Source organism: Pleurodeles waltl, chromosome 1_2, assembly GCF_031143425.1.
Source record: "Pleurodeles waltl isolate 20211129_DDA chromosome 1_2, aPleWal1.hap1.20221129, whole genome shotgun sequence".
Classification (NCBI taxonomy): domain Eukaryota; kingdom Metazoa; phylum Chordata; class Amphibia; order Caudata; family Salamandridae; genus Pleurodeles; species Pleurodeles waltl.
In genome coordinates this window covers 250,171,927-250,181,480 of record NC_090437.1, presented here as the reverse complement: position 1 = coordinate 250,181,480, position 9,554 = coordinate 250,171,927, and positions in this window count along the sequence as shown.

Genomic DNA, 9,554 nt, shown 5'->3' with positions numbered 1-9,554 from the left:
CCATGAATGCAAAAAAAAATTATGAAATCAGAAAAGAGGGGAGGAGGGGAAGCAGGAAGGGCATAGTGAAGTGGGACACTGGAAAGTTAAGGGCAACAAGCAGTAGGAAAGACCATGGAAAGATGCATCCCCATGAGTTCTGACAGACAAACATAAAAGAGTCCCCTCAAGTCAGCAGTGAAAGGATTTAACTCATAACTCAGAATACTGGCAGACCAAATTGCTTCTGGGAGGGCAACCACATGACTTAAGAGTAAAGTTATTGAGTCAAGAACAAAGACTTGAGATAGACAGCGCAGCCATCCAATCACATGCAAAAGAATGACCAACTCCAAGTATTTATATAATGTATTAGAAACAATGGGTCTGTGGCAGACCGCTAGAGGGGTCTGTGGCTACAGCAAAAATTAAATTAATTGCAAAATTAGACACGTTGCTTCCAGGGACAGGAATACTATGTTAGACATTTAGAGATCACAGTGGATGTGAATCACAGGATAGTTTCCAGCTCCAGAGAGCCCACCAGGGAAGATGCAGGTGTGTGGACACAAATGGTTCTGCTTGTTTTTATATGACATACTTGGGGACTAGAGAAGAAGTGTTTAGGGACCCCACCCCTGGCAGCATAAGATGTGTCTGGTTCAAGTAATTGCAGAGCCCAACCGATTACAATAACATGACACAAAGAAAAATAACAACATGACTAAAACCTAACAGCACAGCATAGCAAAACTGTCAAAATAGAATGCCACAAAACAACAGTACAACAAAACATTAAACAGTGTAATAATGCAGTTCACAAAACACATCACAAACAAATCACACATTTAAAAAAATAAGTATGCACTGATATCTGTGAGCATTGTCAGATTCACTAATCTGCTAATATCTTTTTTACCAAACACTCACTTAGTTACGACCAATGAAATGTGTTAGCAACAGTCAACAAGAATTTGCCATGCAATAGGTCTCGCATTTGCGAGAGTTAGAGCTATTGGCATTGTAAATGCATAATTAGACTTTTACTTCCCCATAATTTTGTCCTCTCCTGCCACAGAGTTCCAGTGGCCCTGCATAAAAGTAAAGCACTTCCATTTACCTTCTTCCTCGATCGGCAGCAAAAAAATAAACATGTTTTAATTTACCATTTAGCATTTCCCATGCTAATTCCAATATATTACCACTTTCACCACTCCACTATCAGAGTTGCTGGCTAACACAATTCTAAGAAAAAAAGCTAGAAAACACCTACACCGTGATGTACGCTGGTAAACACAGCAAGACATGAGGCACAAAATATGGATAATGAGTGGTGTCAGTGGGGTTACACATCCATGTAAATAGCAAGTAAAGGCACCAACATACAATCCAAGTGCCACGAAGCCTGCTTGTTACACAACGGCAGCTCAGCAAAGCAGGCCATAACCTTTTGTGACAGTCAGAAGTAGTGTGTGAGTGGGTGAGTAGCATAAAAGTTGCAGAAAGGCAGAAGGGTCAGAATGTATTCTAGAGGGAAAGATGGATATTGTGATGATGCAAGTTGTAAGCTTGTATCCTCAGTAACAAAAAATAGTTTGTGTCATAAAAAGTGACAAATGCACCTTTCCAAGATGGGTTCTGTCCCTTTAAATTCCTTTTTAGAAAGTAAAGTCAAGTAGCAAACAGACCGAGGAAGTTTACAAACACCATTGCCAATGTTTTGCAGCTATATATACACATGGGACTGATTGCTATTTAGTATAAGAGAGTTTATTTTTGCTTAAGCGCCAGAGTGACCATAGTTACAGCAAATGTAGCTTGAAATGTACATCAAATAATTTGGGCGGTTGCCAACTCCGTTACAGTCTCCATGTGAAGTTTTAGAGCTGGTGATTCAGGGCAATTCATGCCATGTTTACACAGCAACAAAACACACATTTTCAAGTGTGAGAAGCGATACAGATCTTTACAGCTAGGCTCATTTTCTCGTTCATGTAGGGTAGATATCGGCTTTCTAAACAGATGTGAGTGCATGAGAATTGGCTTTCATTGTAAAGGTTACTAAAGACATGAAAAAGAACACATTTGACCTTTCGAGACATCTGCTTTTTTCTTACCCTGAACAACAGTAAATTAGCAACAAGTAGTCTGGCGGGGCGGGAGAGACTTATATAGTTTTTAGGGTACCGAAAACCAGAATGTATTTGAAAGAAAAGGCCTCTACACTATTTAACACACCATACAAAGCTTTCCATTTTGTAAAGTTTCAATAAAGAATGCCTCTGTTGTGCTCCTCATATACCCAGTGCTTAATTTGTAAATAAAAGGTGCCGGTGCCCAAAGCCCTCCTCTTAAACATGCGGCTTCTGGAATTAAATGTGTGAACACAGAATACTGAGGCAGTGTAATCCTGAAGCCATCTTGGGCCTCTTTAATCCATACAGAGCCACTCCCTGCCCCTTCAGCTCACTCTTGCAGCTTTCTCTTTCTTGCTTTGTGACGCTTTTTCGTTTTTCTCTTCCTTTGTCTTTCCCAAATGTGTCTTTTCCTTGCAGTAAATGCTTGAGACACAAAAATAAGTGCTGGCCCTCAAAAATAAGTATTGGTGCTGTGCATCGGAAATAACAAGCACAAACTAAGCACTGCATATATGTAAACTGTATTTTATTTCCTTTGGTTGTTATTCGGTATCACAGCTAGTATGCTCTGTAACATTTTATGAAAGCGGCAATTTTGAAACCCAGCAGAAGGCTGAGGACAACAAAATTAATGGGAAGACACAGAGTGAAGATACATATCCCCACAAGAAGTGCTATCTAGGCTCGACCTTAAAAGGAACATGGGTTTGCAGCTCTAGATGGGAGGAGTAAGATCGGCAGAGCCGGAAGACCCCTGAAAGTGTCAGAAAAGCAGAAGTGACCGTATGCCCATAGAAGCGAAAACAAGGTACTTTAATGAGGCGTAATGATGAAATGTTGTTCAAAGATGAAATGTAATTACACCAAAAAGAAATCAAAAGGTTCCTATATCCAAACCTGAAAAGTAAATTGTGCTCCTTTCCACTCAAAACACAATGTTGTAGTTTGTGACTGTTATTGTTTTAATATGATGATTCCTTTTTCAAACATGAAAGCACTTTCCAAAATAACCACAATGCTAAAAGATAAAGGGCTGCTCTCGTGAAGCATTCACCTAGTTTGTGAGATTTCCTTTCTCTAGGAAAAAACAACAAAGATTTGAAATAACACAGAAAAAAAATAAAGCTGGCCCTATGTACAAAAATTAAATAGCGCTCCTTATCACAGGTACTTATTAAGTTAAAGTGCTGAAAATCAATTTCTCTCACAGTTCTATTGCTTGTTTTAAAGTATGACACTAATTCAACCGACAGCAAGAACACGTCCCAATACTGCCATAATGCTGCCAGATAAAGCGCAGTGATCGCGAAGCGGATGCCACGTTGATGATGAAAACAAAACACATCAAAGATTCGAAATCACACGGAAAAAAAGAAAGTTGGGGTATGCACAAAATTTTTATATCACTCCTTTACACCTGGTTAGTAAATTAAAGTGCTGAAAAAGCAATTTATCTAAGCGAAAGCAACCAGTACAAAGTCCTCCCACAACTGCTATTATGCTACAAGTTGAAATGAAATCACACGGAAAATAAATGAAGCAAGTGCTATATACGAACCATATAAATAAATATCACTTCTTTCCACAAGGGACAAGATACTGTTTGTGAAATCTAAAAACAAAACAATTTACAGTCCGCGCTTTTGATGTGCGCACCTCAGCCATAAAGTTAAAAAAGACACGATTTACCTTTGGGACAACAGCACACCTATAACAGCATGCAGTGATAACCAGCAGAAGTCAACAATTAAAAAAGAGTGAGCTGGTGGGTAGGAGGGACTGAACACACATCCACAGTGTAAGACGAACAGTCAAATACTAAAAAACAAAGTCCCCTATAGAAGAGATAAATAGGATATAGCATAATTAAACAGTAGTTGGTGCTGCTCCCAAAGTGAAAAAGGCAGGACAAAGAGGCAGAATTGACCACTAGCAAGCAAGGATTTCTGAAGGACACTGCAATCAACAAATTAAATAGCTTTGAACCACAATATAAGTATACTTAAAAGTATACAACACGTTGAACACTTATGTTCGACCTAAAAATGATGGCAGTAAATGAGCATTTACAGTGTTTCCTTTATGTGCAAGGTCCACATATATCTGAAGTATGTATCCTACCTCCAATGTCTTGCTTAAATAGTGGTGTGTTTTGATGCTGTGCTGTCCCTAAGCAATGTTATCCCAAGTGCACCGTAAAGTCAGCTTTTCTTTGGAGCACCTCAGCATTGAAACAACTAGCACAGACCTTATGTAAAATGTAATTCCTCTCATTGATATTTCCCTTAAAGAAGTTACTGAAAGGAGAGCTAAATCCACTCTTTGTTTCTACAATCCAAAATAAATTATTTTGCCACTACAATTTTTCTGGTCTGGGAATTTGCACAACGTATTAAGAAAAAGAAAGAATACTATTGGTCCATTAATTTTAGAGAATAAACAATGTGATACATGCAGTAATTGTTCTGAAGGCTGCAGAAGTAAAATATGTTAGAATTCAATGACTAATCATGCAAAAGGATCATTTTTGGGTGAAATTGTGATATTTAAAAAAAGTGACAAAATACTTGCAGCAATGTCAATTTCAAATAATGAGAGGAAAACAATAAAATATCTTTAAGACACATTCCTTTAATTATAGTAGTTTTCTGGTTGTATGTCACTGTAAGAATAATTTGTGAGCATGCCTTATTTGCATTGACTAAAGCAGTGCAAAAGCTGCCTTCACAATAGAGGCATCCCTGAAAGAAATTACTTTTAAATATCATTGAGGTGGCACCAAGATATTGTGAAGTTTGAATAAGCATGTCTCAAAGCGTTTTAAACAGGGGGAAAATAATGGCAATGTCATTTGCACAATTTTAGTTGATTTTATAATAGTGAGAGGAACAGATGCTCTTTGCACCGGGACAAACATGGCACAAACTAATTTAATATTATTTCTGCTGTTCTGTGTATTACTGAGTGAATCAAATACATTAAGTCAAACATATTTATTTAGGAATATATTACATAAAGTAAAAATATCAGTTTAAAAAATACACAGTCACAAAAAGCCATACCTTCTTTTCATCAATAGTATTATATTTATTCAGTGCACAATATATATTTAAATACAGGTGGTCATACTAATCGCATAGAATTTGCATTTGAAAACATTATAGTTTGATACTTTAAGGAATTTCTTTCTGCTCAAAGACAAATGTATTTCTAAAAGTATACAAGAAAGAGGCCCTTATTATGAGTGAGCTAATACATTCTGATATGTGTAATATCTCCTGTTATCACACAATATCTTAATTATATCAAACAGCACAGTCTTTATTTATTGCTACATCGGACTCAATTTTATCAGCAGGACTAGAAACAAAAATACATAATTTACCAATCTACAAGAAAAGAGAGAAGAGGGTAATGCAACAAGGATTACTCTGTTTTTTCAGCACATACACTTCTCAACTCATCCTAAATGTATGAATTGAACATAGTTTATATCAAATCAAATCAAACAGACTTTATTTGGCTTTCAACTGGCCATAAAAGTATCAGGTAATAGCACATTTGGTATTAAATAAATATATATAAAATAAATAAGTAGTAAAAGGAGGGGAAGTAATAAAACACATTCTAAAATCATTCAATACAGGTATATAAACCCCTAATAGATTTACACCAATACCAAATCAAGTATCCTTGCAGTTTTTTTTTTCTTTTTTGTGTTTTCCATAAGGTAAAAAATTCCAAACAATCCAATGAAATTAGTCCAGAACTCCCATAGACTTCCTTACAATCAGTACTGAGCATAAGAATTTTGGTAAAATTCCACACATTTCAATTGAGGATAAAAGCTGTAAGCTAAAATACGCGTCGCGGCACCGACGCAAATTAATCGACCTTAAAAAAGGCAGTAAAAGCTGTTTTCTTTGTGAGTTATAAAATTTGCAGAAAAGGACCACATGCATTGTGGATTGGGGGGCCTTCGCATCACAAGGACAAACTGTTAAAATGATACTCCAATCATTCATGGTCGGAAAAGTTACTAGCCGATGGAAGATATCTAAACGGAGTCTTGTAAGAACAAATCGATGTCGAGGGTTTGCCACGCTTACTAGGTAAGGCTGGATGGCATCCGTAGTCAAAATTAGTTGATTAGACATTACGGTGGATTTTTTTGATTCCTCTTCCCATCTCTGTTCTTCCAAATGCTTCAATGACAAGGCCCTCAGTTCTCTCCTGGTTATTTTTTCCAGTGATTGTGGATTTAAGTAATAATCTTTGCAACCCATTTTTTTAAAAAAAAGTCATGATGTAGCTCAGCCAGGGAACTCTGAGCGAGTGTGTTAGCCTTGTGCGATCAGATAGAATGGCCTTGTTTAGTCCAGTATGCTCAGTGGTCCACACCTTGTGCCATAATAATAATGGCTGGATTTTTATCAGATCAATTACATAGTGGACCCCAAGTTCTGTATGACTAATGTATGATGATGAGCTATTTGGTATCATTAGCAAGTGTCTAAGGAAGTCGTTTTCCACTGTCTGAATCGCATTGCAGTTAGTATACCCCCAAATACATGCTCCGTAAGTGGCCGCTGTGATACACTTGGCCTTGTAGATCTTTACCATATTTGTCGGGGTAATCCCCCCTATCTTTTTAGAGAAGATCTTCAAGGCCGCCGTTGTTTTAATAAGCTGATCTTTTTTTATTTTCACACAGTGTGCCCAGATGGCCTGTTTGTCAAACATTATGCCCAGATATGAAAAGATATCTAAAACTATTTACAATGCACTTAATAAAAATCCTTTTGTAAACAGCATGGCAAAATTTCAATCGTCCAAAAGAATGCAAAAACTAAACTGATTTTGATCAGTAATACATCTCATCCTACTGAACCAGACTGATTCAAGATATTTAGCCACTGGAAAGACAACATCCTGGGGGTGATTTACAAACATTTTGTGCTTGTTTTGCATCCTAAAAGTAAGGCAAACCAGCACATGTTTTATAATCTACTAAAACTAGCACAATATATAGTGCAAAGCGCTGCTTTGTGTTACTTAGTGTCAAGGGCGCATTACATGGGAGTTTCCATGCAATCACCCAACTTTGTGACGCAAAACCCTATCTACCGAAAATGTGAGACAGGGATTTGTATAAAAAATAATTCTTTTTAAACCAGCCATTAAAAGGAGAAGTGGTGACTCTTTTCTGTTCCTGCTTTGCATGTGTGCTCTGCTGTACAGCATGCATAAAAAGTAGGAAAAGTTTTAGAAGTTATCTAAATATAGTATTTTGCACTGGAAGGGAACCCTTCCAGTACAAAACTTATGCTAGACTCTCGAACACTCCTGGCACTATGACGCAAAGGTGTGTGTAGGCGGACAGCAGCAAAATTTTGCACTGCACTATGGAGAGAGGAGGAGAGTGCCATATCTCTGTACAGATTCTGCTCTCCTGCTTTGTCCCCTTCACACAACACAGTGCAACATTTTTGGCAGCTGCTCGTCCTTCGGTTTCTGCTGCATTGCCAGTGGCTTCTCCACTGCTTCGGGAATCCAACAAGGGCCCCTCCTATAGGACACATTATGGAAATGATCCGGCCCCACTGCAAGCGAATTTGACATCTTCCCTTTCCAACTCTGAACAGTTTGTGGTCCATTCCACACACACGCCCAATCAAAATTGTATTTACATGTGTAATGTCTCCCCTCTTATGTCTCATATGAGGGAAGATACTTCCTCCCTTATTAATAAGGTGTTGCATTGGATCCGCGATGTTAGGGGCTGTGGCTCTATTATCCACGCTGATATCGTTTCTGCCTCATGTGTGCATGATTGTTCGGATGGGCGGGATATTATTAAACTTAATCTTGTTAGCCCCGCTTTAGTCACGGGGTTCTTGCAGATGGAAGCTCGCAACCTGCTAAGAACGGACTCTGACATATTTTTTAGAGAGAGTGTGCCCGTTATGTGAAATAAGATCCTGCCCTCTCGTCCACTTGGGGTCAAAATAACTCCTCCTAATGTTCCTGGTTCTATTGTCCACTCTGTTTTCTCGTCTTTTTGTGCTGATGGGGTTACCTCGGCCTGCAATCCTAAAGATGCCAATACCCAAGACTCTGTTCCTCGGGGGGACACATCCGATGTGGACTGACTATGCTTCCCCAACTCTTGTAAACTCAGTGACCCACACGCCCAGGCTATGTTATTTCAAAGAGTTTCACTCGGCTCGGGTGCTAACACCCCAAGGGCTTCATCTTGTATTGCCAACGCGTCTTCTAATCCAGCATCGGATGTTGACTTTTGTACGCCTGCTTGCAGCTCCACGCATGCCCTAGGGAAATTTCTGTCTTGGAATGTGGCAGGCATCAAGAGTAAATTATCCGATTTCGAGTGGGGGGCTTATGTCGAATTCGTTTGCATTTGTATGTTCCAGGAAACTTGGGCTACGGACTGTGTGTATAGGCAAGGCTACTGCTCTTTTACTAAAAAAGCGATACACTCTCCAAGAGGAAGGGCGATGGGAGGGTTATGCATCTATAACAGACCAGGCCCCCCAATCACCAGTCTGACACTATTCATCTCCTGCATAATCTTTTATCTGAATTTCATTTTAAATATCATGTTATTATCGCAGGTGATCTAAATGTTCAAATGGACTTTGACTCAGCTTTTGCCGAGTCTACCCAGGCTGAAGATAAAGTGTGGAATGTCCCCCCGCTTTTAACTCAATCTGCGCCATTTATTCCTTATATAATGCATCTTGCAGTAACATACGGCCTTCGTTTTGGAAATGGACGATTTCCAAATGATATCCCTATCAGACCTACTTGTTTTAGAGGCTTTTATAGCAGTACTTTGGATTACGGCATTCTTGATCTACGGGTCTGGCATTGTATAATTAATGTAGAGGTGGGCTTACGGCGTACTAGCGATCATGCCCCCTTACAAATTGTATTCAATGCAACTCTCTTTACAGGGCACGCATCGCTTCATGTACCGGCTGCTTCCAATGATTTGCTGGAATTGTCCAGCAATAGGCGCGTGGTGAGATGGCCTTCGTTTCTGAAGTCCAATCTGCTCAACGATAAGCTCTGCACCTTAGTTTCCGGTCATCAGCTCTTTGACGACTCCATTGTATTATCTTCCCTTGAAGCTATGCCTTCTCATGTGGCTCTTTTTGCGGATCTCAAGGTGCTTTTTACTAAATCTCCTATACTCCAAAGGAAACCCTCCGAACCCCATTGCAAATGGTTTGATAAGGAGTGCCGGGAGGCCAAGAGCCTTCTGTCTAAAGCCCTAAAATCTAAGACTCGGGATGATATCATACATGCGAGAAGAAACTACGTTTCCACTTGTAAGTTATCTAAACTCAAGTATGAGGGAAGCCTATGGGAGAACCTGGCAGAGGCGGCCAGTGCTCGTGACGCCAAACTCTT